The following is a 14,195-nucleotide window of genomic DNA, read 5'->3' on the forward strand; positions in this document are numbered from 1 at the left end:
TTGATCTTAAGTTACTTTTATCTAAAAGAGAGGATTAGTAAGAAAATCAAAAGTGTGTACATTGGATACTCAGATCAGCGATCGGGATTAAGGATATCCCATTCTAAAGTTTCAGCTCTGACAGTGACAATATTATTTATAGTTTGAAATATCACAGGGTCTTGAACATAGAGATAAGAAAATATCAGAGGTTGTGGCAAGAACTCAGTTCCGTTTTATGAGAGTCAAAGTAAAAATTAAACATTTTAAATAAAATTAAATAGAGATGTATGTAAACATAAACCACTATTTCGAAATAAATATCTAGATCTTAAACATTTTAGGGTAAAAAAAAACCGTTTTCCTACGTCAAAAATCCCTTTAATAATTTAGCTTCACCTGTCTAAAGTTCTCCGCCCCTTCTAGTTTCCCCTCCTCCTCCAGCACGTGCATCTGGTCGAAGTGGTCGATCTTGAGCTTGTAGTCCGTCAGGTCGATACACGGGGGGTTCAGCACCTCAGCATCCTCCTAGGATACAGCAAATGACGATTGTTGTTGAAAGTAGAGCTAAACAAAATTCCTTCAAAAAAAAACTAAAAAAAATATTTTGCTTAAAATCTTAAAGAAAATATTATGAATAACTTAACTCAAGGATGAAATTGCCTTGACTTTATATTCTTAATTTCCTTTCTTTGATAAATTACTAAATACACTCTTCGTATTTGTCTTGTATACATTTTTATTTAATTGAAATATTAAACGTTTCTCATGTTTTAGTAAACATGACTGAAAACGTTTACGCAACTTTAAATTCGTTAAAAAACAGGTCAATTTCATTCTCATCAGAGCCGTCATTTAAAACTATGGTTTTCATTTTTCCGGGGAAAAAAATCCATTTTGGAAATGGAATGATCCGGAAATTTGTTCCCTAAAGTGGAATTCCAGGAAATTTCCGGATGAAATGGAAACCGGAAAATTCCAGTTCCCATTCCGTAAACCTGGAAATGTTTTAGGATCTGATGCGTAATCTGAAAAAAATTTCCAGATTTCCATTATGGAAACCAGAATGGGAATATGAATTTGTGTAGCAACCTAATAATTTCTTGTTTTCCATGAGACGTAGACTGTTTTTCCATAGGTTTTCCACTCACCGGTTCTACTTCCTTTAAAAACTTTTAAATGTTTACATTTTCAGCAAATGCCATCAATATTTTTCTTATTCTGTTTTAAGGATGCCTGTATATATTCACAAATATTTTACTTTAGTTCATCATGACTACTTCACGATAGGTTTTCACTTTCCCCTTAATATTCTAAATACAAATTAGTTTTTATTTTTCAAGAGGCTCATCGGATAGACTAGCCCCCCCCCCTCGTATTTTTATCAATTAATAAGTTTAAGATGTTTCTAACGTTTTTCCGGAACCTTTTCCTTGAAAATTCCGGAACGATTTTTCCGTTAACCGGAATTTTCTGGAATAATATTCTGGAACGTTTTAGAATTACAGAAAGGGGCTCCGAGAATTTCCAGTTTATTACGGATAAAAAATTATTTCCGGAATTCCGGAATTACGGAACCTTTTCCATAATAAAAATGGAAAAAAATTTCGCACTATTTCCGTACGTAAACCGTAACTCGGAATTCCAGTGGAAACCCGACTGAAAACCTTTGATTGTAGGGAAGATAAACCTTTCTCTCATTGGTCAAAGTTTGAGGTTTGACCAATGAGAGACCAGTTAAAACTTAACGTCGTCTCACTTAAAAGTTTCAAACTCTCATTAAACCTTTGAATTTTAAATTAGATTTAAATATTTTTTATTATCTATATAATGATACATACAAGAAAAAAGCCAACTTTTACATAAGTCAACCATCTAAAATAGAAAAATACATATTTGAAATCCTAAATTAAGAAAAAAATGAATTTATGTAAATATTGTATGCAAATTGAATTTATTTATGAAACTTGAGATTAATAATACATTTGTCAACATTTTACATTTTGCACTCCATTTATTACTGTCTTGGAAAACAAAATAAACAGAGAGAAAATTGCTTCATCTTTTTTATGTTTCTTTAGGTGTATAACTTGTTTTAAAGAATCTGTTTACGTAAATTGAATGATATTTATATTACCACCTTTTAACCAGCATTACCGGCCCATGATTCCCCCAACAGAGGGACGTTAAGGTATTTTACGTCCCTATGGACAATTAAGTAAAATAACGACCCGCTCTGCAAAGTTATCATAAAAACACTTGACGCAATTTCAAACGGATGGACAAAATTGGCTGACATTTTTAGACCCATGGGTATCCCGGGGGTGACATACGATAAGAAACCTGTAAATTTTTAAAATTACACGGACAACACCGGGCCCTCCGGCTAGTTATTAATATTTATGATTATATAAGAATTCTAACCTCTAGTTGTTCTCCTCCTTCTCCCTCAGGAGCTGCTTCTGCTGCAGGTTCTGCTGGCTTCTCTTCGCTCATCCTAAATAGAAGAGATGGTTCAGAAATTTTCAAATGTATCCTTTTTATCCCTAATTCTTGTCTCTAACTTATTTAAAGTTTTGCTGGTTAAGATTTGATAAAATCTTGCAGAAATTATTAAATGAATATCAAGGATTTACATATAATTGATATTAACGTTATATTATGTTGTGGGACAATGCTATATGTTTATACGTTTTCAAAATGTGTATTTTAAGATAATCGAAATAACTGAAGTGACATACACCCACGAAACATGACAGTTGGTGTGTAGTTTAAAATGTCTTCTTCCATAATAAGTTAAGTTGTTTGATACTAAAGAGAATGATAAAAAATATTATTTGGAAATCATATTATAGTAAAATTGATTTCAAAGTAAAATAAGTTTAAGGAAAAGATGTTTTTCAACGAAATAAACTGCAGAAAGTCTTTAATATCTAATAAAATATATGGAAGAAGACATTCAAACTATTCACCAACTGTCATGTTTCGTGGGACACCCTGAAATATGTAACCTTTGTGACAGAAACAATCTCAAGAACTGACAAGGGTTAACCCAGACAGAATATATTTTCAATAAATGTGGAACTAACATCTACTTTTTTACTCTACAGAGGTTTGGTCCATCGCCATCACCGAATTTTAAATGTCGTCTATTTTTTAGATATTCGAAGTATCTAAAATTTAGACTACACCATTAAATTAATTTTAGTTTCACATAATGTTGTCTTGTGGATACTTTGTAGTTTTGTGGCTAGGGATACGTTGCTATAAGATTTAATAAATTGTGGTCTTTTAGATTCATTTTGGTCTTTTGGATGCATTGTAGACTATGGATATGTTGTTTTGCGGGATTATCGACCAATTTTCAACTGTCTCCCAGTTTTAAAAGTGGCATGTATGATTCACAAGTGTACACTTCAAACCTTTGCCTGATAAAAAATGATGATAGTATTCCTCGTGTTCAATTTAAAAAATAGATAACATCTCATTGTGGGAACTTGAAATCTCGTCCATTGATTGAGAACCCCTTCACACCGGACTAACCAGAGTGAGCAGCATTCTGTTTCTTCGATTTGAAATCAAACGTGTTTTGGTCTTTAATTCAATAATCATTTACTTTACGGATTTGTTTATTTAATACATTTTCATTTCAAATGCATATGCCTACAAAAAAAGTATTTAAGAAAAAAGGCTAAAAAATTATGTTTAATGGGTCAAATTGTGATCGAAAGTCACAGCTTTCTGGAATATTGACAGAACCATTAAATCCACGTGCCTTGGTTCTCCGTTTACAATTAAACTTTAAAAATCAGTGATAGTAATTATAATTAATTTCATCCAGACTCAGATGAAAAGTAATATAGTTAAAGAAAGATAAGATCATTTCAAAGAAGTTAGTGAGAGAGGGGGGGGGGGGTTCTTCTTAATTAATCTTTCATAAAAACTTTTTGATGTAAGGGAAATAATTTCAATTTTATTCTATTTCAAATGTCAGAAAATTGTTTTTAAATGTGAGAACTTATGAAGGAGAGAGAAGTAGTTGAACTAACCAAGGGGTGGATTTCATTTTTTTGTGGCTTGTGGCACAAGAAAAATGTTTTTCTTTGAATTTAATAAGTTTACAAATTTATCTTAATAATACAGCTCTTCGCTCATTTATATGTTACTTATAGGCTATAGCTGACTAAACGGCTAACCCAAAGTGGCTGAATTTTTTTAGCAAAACCATGGGTACCTCGGGGGTGACAAATACTAAACAAATTATGAAATTTTTTAAAATTCCACGGGCAACCAATGATTTAAGACCAAGCGCGGGGAAACGGCGGGAGTAACTATGAGTAAGCTGGGCAATTGATCTAGGATATAATAATAATAATACAAGGATTATATAAAATATCTATAAATCATAGAAACATGGCAAAAATACCACAACTTTAAAAATCAAATAATCAAATAATATTGATTCTAATTTTCTATAAGTATGTTTAAAACAAGCTTCTATGCAGACATAAAATCCTTTACTAGGTCTGTTTTACTCAAATAAAGTGTAAAAAAACTAGAAATAATTCAAAAGTTTTAGACTTCATAAGATAATTTTTGTTTTCAGTGATTTATTTTGTAAGTTATGAAAGTGAGTTTGTTTTGAATTGCGGATTAAACTCAAAAACGGGAAAGTGGGTTTTTTCTCGACAATGTTTAAAATTCAGGATATGATCGAAAATGGTAAATCCGACATTGTCTTGAAAACGGTCAAGAGTTATGGGCCAGGAACCCAAAAATCCAGTATTTCAATTTGTGCCCATTACTAATACTCAGTGTTAGGAATGGGCCAAGTGTTAGTTTTGGAACTAATGTCCCCTGAAACTGCTATACCTGGGAATTCCAAAATGTGGATTACTAATTTTACACCTTCCACATTGACGGAGATGTATTTAAAGAAGTTAAGATATTTGTGTTGTAATCAAGCATTTTTCATTTCTAGCACTCAGTGTTAGGAATGGGCCAAGTGTAAGCTTTGGAACTAATATCCCCTGAAACTGCTAGACTTGGGAATTCCAAAATGTGGATTACTAATTTTACACCTTCCCCATTGACGGAGATGTATTTAAAGAAGTTAAAATATTTATGTTATGAATCTCGAGATCAAGCATTTTCCCCTCTTATGCAGATCTAGGGATTAATTAAATTCCTCTTCATATATAAGTGGAATAACAATTATAGAGATATCAAGCATTTTTCCCATCTTATGCAAATCTAGGGGTCAATTAACTTCTTCTTCATATATAAATGGAATTATAATTATAGAGAGATCAAGCATTTTCCCATCTTATGCAGATCTAGGGATTAATTTAATTCCTCTTCATATATAAGTGGAATGACAATTACATAGATATCAAGCATTTTTCCCATCTTATGCAGATCTAGGGGTCAATTAACTTCTTCTTCATATATAAATGGAATTATAATTATAGAGAGATCAAGCATTTTCCCATCTTATGCAGATCTAGGGATTAATTAAATTCCTCTTCATATATAAGTGGAATGACAATTATATAGATTTCAAGCATTTTCCCCTCTTATGCAGATCTAGGGGTTAATTAAATTCCTCTTCATGTATTAATGGAATTATAATTATAGAGAGATCAAGCATTTTCCCCTCTTATGCAGATCTAGGGATTCATTAAATTCCTCTTCATGTATTAATGGAATTATAATTATACAGAGATCAAGCATTTTCTCTCAAAATCAAATGTTCCCACATTGGATATCGAGATCCCGCGTGCATGATTACCAATATCAACACAAACAGTTTCGATCTCAAAATCCAGTTTTTATAAAACAACAAAGTTGTTCACATTGTTGCTGTCTCCGTCAAACTTAAAGATACATAAAAACAGACTTTATTTCTAAAAGCTCATGACACGTACACTCTTTTTTCATGCACCCCATTCACACTTTTCTGCTATTAGAAACCAAAGATCATTTGCAAGCTCTATCTCGTAATTTAATTGTGTATTGGGACACCCCGTGTCTGAAGTCATACCATACCAACTACGATTTGAACTTTTAAGAGAGATTTTAAATCAAGAGAGATTTACTTCAATGCCAACAAAAAGAAGAAGTTTATTAAAAAGGAATTACTGTTACGACTTCGCAATCTCGTAACGTCATGATTTTTTTAAATTTCACTTTCAGTGTATTAAAAACTATAAAGTTTCAAACACAATTTTTGTATCTTTATATCTTTGCAATCTGATGATAAAGACATCTGACATAGAGATTTGAACTTTAGAATGTGTCGCATAAGTAAAATTCCCAGTGTTGTGTGAATTTTTAGAAATATAAAAACCTAAATCCTCAGAAATATCCAGGTAACTTACCTAGGACTGGTGACCTGTGTAACTATGAGTCCACGCTTAAGGACTGAGGTTTAATTTAGGTCTCCCAACGGTCAAAACAGTTGGGGAATCTTGCTCTTCCTTCTCATGGTCACTACAGTTAGGGACGAGTGTATAACTAGTTTCATGGAGCGGTTCACTTAGTCTTTTCAAACAACTTTAAACGAAGGTAGGAAGGTAGGAAAGTAGGAAGGTAGGAAGGTAGGAAGGTAGGAAGGTAGGAAGGTAGGAAGGTAGGAATGGAGAAAGGTAAGACAGGTAGGAAGGTAGGAAGGTAGGAATGGAGAAAGGTAAGACAGGTAGAAAGGTAGAAAGGTACAAAGGTACAAAGACAGGGAGGTAGAAAGGTAAGAAGCTATAAATAGAGATTTAGAAAGGTAGGAAGACAGAGATATAGAAAGGCAGAAAGAAAGGAAGAAAGAGATATAGAAAGGTAGAAAGGTAGAAAGACAGAGATATAGAAGGATAGAAAGGTAGGGAGACAGAGATATAGAAAGGTAGAAAGATAGGAAGACAGAGATATAGAAAGGTAGAAAGGTAGGAAGACAGAGATATTGAAAGTAGAAAGGTAGGAAGAAAGATATATAGAAGGTAGAAGGATAGGAAGACTGAGATATAGAAAGGTAGAAAGGTAGGAAGACAGAGATATATAAAGGTAGAAAGGTAGGAAGAAAGATATATAGCAGGTAGAAAGGTAGGAAGAAAGAGATATAGAAAGGTAGAAAGGTAAGAAGACAGATATATAGAAAGGTGGAAAGGTTAACTCCCTGGCGCGCGCTGCTGAAGTCTAGTTCTAGGTATATTCCCTAACTGTAGCTGGAGGATTAGAATTCCACAGATCAGCAGTTTTGAGGCCAACTTGATTTTACCCCAGGCATACATGTAAAATCAGAAATCAGGTGAAAATTTGAAAAGTTCAGGTGAAATACTTAAACGTGACGCATTCAAGATCTTAAATCATAATAGATAGTATTGTTTGGATATTTCTTTTTTTTAAAGAGATTTTTTGTCCTAAGGACTTGATCGGAATGTTACGATCAAAATTTTGAATTTTTCAATTGTGAAAGTTTGATCTTGTAGGGTTTTTTATTGATCTACCAGAGGTTGTAATCTGGCAGCACATTCATCCATCCACGCTTCATTCATACTGAGAAGAGGGCTGACAAGAATCTAGCTGTCTGAGAGCTGCTTACGTCTAAGGATATAGAGAAGTGCATGAATTCTTTTGATATTCTGGAATGAGGCCCAGGTGTCTTACTTCAGATAGGAAACTTTACATGCATTGCTTCCGATCATTTGTGAGCCAGGATTGGATACCTACACTCTACAGTCTACAGGTACCAATGGCTGGCAACCATCGACTCTCTCTGCAGCTAGTTCACCTTTCCTATCTTCATCATCATTCACTTAGAATTTAAATCAATCCATTTAAAGCTTCTTTCTTGTTGAGTAGAATACTGGAAATCCTTTCGCTGAGAGAGTTGTTGAGACTGCCTAGCCTTATCCCTGTCCTTCTCAATCCGTCAGGTGGTCACTCATAACTGCTTAACTAGATGTTGGCTTTAGACATTTTTGAAACCACAGGTGTTTGGTTATTGGTTATTGTTTCGTTATTGTTTATTGTTTGGTTTTTGGTTCTTATTTGGTTGTTTGTTCTTTTTTGGTTATTGGTTCTTGTTTGGTTATTTGTTATTGTTTTTTTATTGGTTCTTGTTTGGTTATTGGTTCTTATTTGGTTATTGGTTCTTGTTTTTTATTTGTTCTTGTTTGGTTATTTGTTCTTGTTTGATTATTTGTTCTTGCTTGGTTATTGGTTCTTGTTTGGTTATTGGTTCTTGTTTGGTCATTGGCTCTTATTTGGTTATTTGTTCTTTTTTTTGTTATTTGCTAATTTAATAATTTAAGGTCAAGTCATTTTTGAAAAATCTTAGATTTTATACATCATTGCTAAAAGAGAGAGTTTGCGAAAATTGAAAGTTCTGAAAAGTACATTGTTCAGAAAAAATGTCGATATCGAATTTAATTCGGGATCAGTTATGTTGGTTTAAAAATTATATACTTCACACGAAAAAGTTTTTGCAGGTTGTTTTCTTTGTGGATGAACATGTAGCATCTCTCTCTCTCTCTCTCTCTCTCTCGCAAACCGTGTTGTGTGTGGAGGATGATTGAAGAATGAAAAAGATGAGAAAATCTCTTCTCCAGTTCTACCGCAGTCTCTACAGATATATGTAACCTTTATGCACTCAGGAGTCTTCCAGGGGAATTCAGAGGAGCTGGTTTAAACGGGGTTAATGCCAAAAGGTTTGTGGTGGGGGGGGGGGGGTAGATGAAAATGCATTATTGTAGTTCACAAATGTTGATCTAATTGTTTAACTCTACTGTCAACGTTATTTAAAATGACCGCCAAGTTAATGATCAATTTTTTAATAAAAAAAAACAATCAAGCACGTGACCATTTAAAAGTAAAGTCCATTGAGTTAAAGTCGACAGTCCCTTTAAGATAGAAGTGCACTGAGAAGGGACAAAATATCATCATGATCATTTAGCTGTAGTCGAGTCGAAGATAACAAATTTAAAATATTATGTTGTGAGAGGAAGTTTATTAGAGGTTTTGTTTACATTCCTCCCAGAAACTGCAGTACACTTTGTTTGTAAATAAAGATATAAAGCAGTGTTGTCCAATTCGTCCCACTAGGAATCATCACATTTGAAAAGTTTCATGGGTCGTCTTTACAGTCTCATCCTTTGTGAGTAACCCGTGCATTATTTATTTAAATATATATTTTGTACACAAAATACAATGAATTGGTGTTATAATAAAAGTTCAAATCAACAAAATAATAGAAATTAATAAAAAACATTTAATATTGATAAACATACAAAAAACGTTCTTTTTTCTTTACTCATTAATTCTGTTAAGATATCACATTTCAGCATTATTTTTTTAAATATATATATTGTACACAAAATACAATGAATTGGTGTTATGATAAAAGTTCATATCAACAAAATAATAGAAATTGATAAAAAAAAACATTTGATATTGATAAACATAAAAAAACGTTCTTTTTTCTTTACTCATTAATTCTGTTAAGATATCACATTTCAGAATAATTCTTTTCAACGTAATCTTTAATCATACAAAATAAAAGCATGTTTAGAACATACAGTAAAAGGTTCAAATCTTTTTTATTAAAGGGCTTATACAATGTATAGTGTAAACTCTTATCTATATTTAAGCATAACAGGTTTTATAGTTTCATCACTCCTGTATGCCGAGTCCATTAGCGCCTGATCCAATCAGGGTTTAGCCATGTGTTTGTTGTCTATTCTGAACCAATAGAAATAGTTTGGCGGTAACATCTATCTTTTTATCTATCTCATTATCCAATTAGAGTTATAAATCCTTTAATGGGCGCTCTCAGTAAATGGAAATATTTACTGAAACTACAGTTTCATAGTAAGCTCTCATACATTTTTTAGGCTTTATTTTCTTAAGATTTACTGGTTTCTTAATAGAAGGAACCAAAGTGAACAGTGTTGATGAAAATTGGAATTCTTTGAAAGTTTTGTTTCGGTCAAAACAAGTTGATGAATGTGCTTCAACCGGGCGCAGAATCTTTATTTATAATTCTTACTTTTCTAAGAAAGTGATTTGAAGGGTATCTTAAAGGGACTCTCTACGTATTTCAATTATCCCTCCATTTATAGATTGGCATTTCCAATTCTCATCGATACCCTTTAAACCTTTGTCTGATCAGCCATAAATGAGATATTCTTTTTGATTATTTTCAATTGTGGTTTCTCTTTAAATATGAGTTACGGTTGCAGATAGAAAATCCAGGAAATTTTTCTCATTGGTTCTAAAATAATGTATTAAAGATACCTATGTTAATCGAACCTGCCTCTCTTTTAAAACATGCTTTGAAATCCTTAATGCATGCAACCAAAACACATTTTCTCTCAGTAGTACTGCAGTTTTTGGGAGAATAGTAAACAAAATTATATTTGTAAACAAGAATAATCTCTAGTCTATAAAACCATTTATAACACTGTTATTTTGGTTCCCAGATCCTAGTTTGAATTCTAGCCAATAGGCATGAACCACGACTTAGAAGGAGATGATTGGCTTTAATTTAAAGTAGGATCTGGGTCAACGGTGGCTTTTTTTCTGGGTTGGCATTTTCTAACGACAAATATTTCTCCACGCTGGCAACTTATCATCCGCCCCACTTTCTCTCCGACCTATATCTATGTACAAAAGAGCTAATACGTTGTGTTTTTTATAGGCCGGACCACTTGCAATCTGAGCTTAGCTCCGGGTCCATATGAGGACTGATGGGGTTACATCAATAGAACTATCCAATCTAAGTTTAGCTCCGGGTTTGTATAAGAACTAAAGGGGTTACATCAATGGAACTATCCCTCTGAGCTATTGAGCTCAAACTGGTTACATCTTAGCTCTGGGTCCGAAGGAGGACTGAAGTAATTAGTGGTCACGGTTATTTAATTTAATTTAGTTGAAACATCAACTAAATCAAACTTAATTTGGTGTAACTAGGCTTTTAGGGCGCTTTGCACCCACCCTCTTATTTAACTTTTACTTGTGGCTCTTTCTGTAAGTATTTTCTCTTTGTACAATATAAAACTAAAACAAATAAAAAATCGCGAATTTAATAATATTTTTTTGCACATTTTCAAAATTTAACAAAAATTAAAAACTTTAGGACATTTTTGTAATTTTCATAAACCTTCCCTGGGGGTCCTGTGAGGTGCCTTAAAAATGATGGGCATGGTAGGTTTAGCCGAATAAACGTTTATTTGATACAAACGGACTGACAGACAGACAAGCAAATTATGTATAAACTTACCAAGATCTGTGGCTGTTTTGTCAAATTCAATAATGCTCTAAACAAATATATTTGAATTAAATAAATTATGCTGTAAAGCGTTATGTAGTTTTAGTTATTAGTTAAATAAAACCTTCATGTCAANAGCTAACATAAAGAGTAAGAAGACTGGAAAAAAATCGATAAATATCTGAAAATGTCAGATTATATAAAACATTAAATTTGTATAACATATATATATGTAGTAAATGCCCTACTCCATAAAGGGTTCTCGAACACGTATCTATCCAGGTACAATTCAGTTACATAAAGCTTTCAATGTTAAACCCAGATACAATCTCACGAGCTATCGATGTCAACCAGACACTAGCTCCTATTCAATTTACGCCAAACCGATGGGCGCAATCTCATGAGCTATCAATGTAAACAAGGACACTAGCTTTTAATGGATCAATGCCAAACCAATGGGCACAATCTCATGAGCTATCAATGTCAGCTGGACACATAGCTCATATTATATCAACACCAAACCAATGGGCAAGATCTTGTCAGCTATCGATGTTGACAAGGACACTAACTATTAATTGATCAATGCCATACCAATGGCCACGATCTCTGCTTGTATGTTTTAACAAGAACCGATTACTCTCTCGCTGCAAGCAAATTGGAGTTTCTATATCAACTAATTTATTTGAGTTTTATATCTTACAAGTTAAAGTTGATAGACGTAATTACAATTCCTACGTCATTATCTATATCACATGATTAAGATAATCATGTTAAGTATATACAGCATAGTTAAAATAGACGCAATCAAGATATACGTCATTAGATATCACATGATTAAGCTAATCATGTTAAGTATATACAGCATAGTTAAAATAGACGCAATCAAGATATACGTCATTAGATATCACATGATTAAGCTAATCATGCTACGTATTCATTAGAAGCTCAGTTCAAATGAATAATGGGATTTACGTAGAAGTTTACAAACGTAGATAATTAATGTACAACGTAGTTCAGGTTTACAGTACTGTGTTACACAATATTTATTACATATAAATATAGACAAGATATGTAAGTTTTAAAAGAAAAATTACAGTTTCCACTGTTTTTGTGATAAGACTTTTTTACGTGAAAGAGATTTATTTCGTACAGTGTTACCGTAGTTCGGCTTTGCGTCTTTATATCATCACATACTGAAAACAACTTGTTTGGTTACAAAAATATAATGTAAAAAGGTTATGATAAAGAGTCTGAGCTATAGAAATAGAGCCAGATCTTTGGATTTGCTTTATTCAGGTTTTGCAGATTCAGATGCCGGATTTTCTTTCAAAATAAACTTGTTTATTAAAACTTTTCATAAAAACATTCTGATACAGATCCTTTCTCGTACTTCGTCCTTAGAAACTGGTTTTGTTACTGAATGATTTAATAAAACCGCCATGTTTTCAAAAAAATATAAATTGCCGAAAAAATACCCCAAAATATCGATAGCCAAATCGAATTTTTGTAAATAGATAGTGTAAACCTTTTATATTAAAAACTTAGACTATCTGATCTAATACAATTTTTGGTTTGAAATATCTAAGGTTTACGACAGGCAAAGATCTAGGAATTAGACAATTTGAGTTTGAGACAAAAACGCAGTTCCTAATAAATAGCTCGATCTAACAACATAATCATAATTTCTAAACGAACGTCCTTAATTTCGAAGTTCTTTCAGCAACTTTTATATTAATGTGTTATTATTCCTAATTTACAGTGAAATATGGTTACTCATTTCTCATCGTTCATTACTAGAGTCAATTTGTGTGCTTCTTTATTATTTTATGAAAAAAATTTAATTAAATTAGAATTTTTCACATTTTATATCTTAAAATTAAATTCTTAAATACTTCCTAAGCTATAGGATTACACAAACTTTAAATAATCAAGATTTTCTGAACTTTTATTGAATTAAAAAACGCATATCTTTCTATTAACTTTCTCTTTTAGATGCAATTAACTTTCAACAAAATTATCATATATCAAATTATGCTCTTATAAGAGCACTATAAAATTCACTTTTTAGATGATGCAATAATAAAGTTTCAATAACTTTTTAAAAAAAGGTTTGGGCTGAAACCTTTTCGTTTGTCGTTAGCATTGTAATACCTAATTTCAAAAGCTATAATATTATTATGTCTGCTAGAGCTAATTTTATGAAAAGGGTAAAAAACTGTAAAGATGTTTATAATGTCTCCGTAAGATGAACGGTGAAGACGGACAAGTTTACTCTGTTTGTATACTGCAATTTTCTTGTTTTACTAAGACAACCGTATGCAGTCAAAACATAAACAAACTAAATGTGAACATAGCAGACGAAACTCTTACAGATTACAACTTTCTCAGTAGGTATCACTAAACTAATTATTCAAAAAGACGATATCGAATTCGTCACTGAATTCCCATGTTTATTGTGTCACCCTGTATGATGATGCTATAGAAACGGACAACCTAGCTTCACCAATTTAAAGGGACTGTAAGAAAAATGTTAAGTGATTCTGTTTCTGATTAACAATGGTACCCTTGAAACCCTTTTCTTGTCAATAATGTTAAAGATATGGTAATTTTTCGAAACTTGAAAATGTGTTTATCTGATAATTCCTGTATATTATTCTGTAAAATAACCACAGTTGAAAATAATCTAATTTTCAAAGTTATAAACATTTAATTCTAATTCATACTTGATCAGACAAAGCTTTAAATTTGGTACCATTGTGAATAGGACATTATCATCTTTACTTGAAGGAACACTTGAAATTACGCGTATAGTCCCTTTCAGAAGTTAAACCTCAATTTAAAAGTTTGTTCACTAGATAATGTAGATATCAAGTTCAGTCGCAGGAAGTAAGTAAGGATATCCCAAAGAAAATTTGTTAAATGTTTCTTTTATTGCATTTTTTCATATAAAATGAACAGA

The 14,195-nt window shown here is 32.3% G+C and overlaps 1 long non-coding RNA gene across 1 annotated transcript; it reads right to left on the reverse strand.

The window, feature by feature from the left end:
- Positions 1 to 381: 381 nt before the first annotated feature.
- Positions 382 to 6,442, reverse strand: LOC111716474 (uncharacterized). Its single transcript, XR_002768507.1, has 3 exons — positions 6,360 to 6,442; positions 2,404 to 2,476; positions 382 to 507 (listed from the first exon to the last, which is right to left on the reverse strand). It is a non-coding gene; the product is annotated as an uncharacterized LOC111716474 (long non-coding RNA).
- Positions 6,443 to 14,195: the final 7,753 nt, after the last annotated feature.

Source organism: Eurytemora carolleeae, unplaced genomic scaffold (genome assembly GCF_000591075.1).
Source record: "Eurytemora carolleeae unplaced genomic scaffold, Eaff_2.0 scaffold2072, whole genome shotgun sequence".
NCBI classification, from domain to species: domain Eukaryota; kingdom Metazoa; phylum Arthropoda; class Copepoda; order Calanoida; family Temoridae; genus Eurytemora; species Eurytemora carolleeae.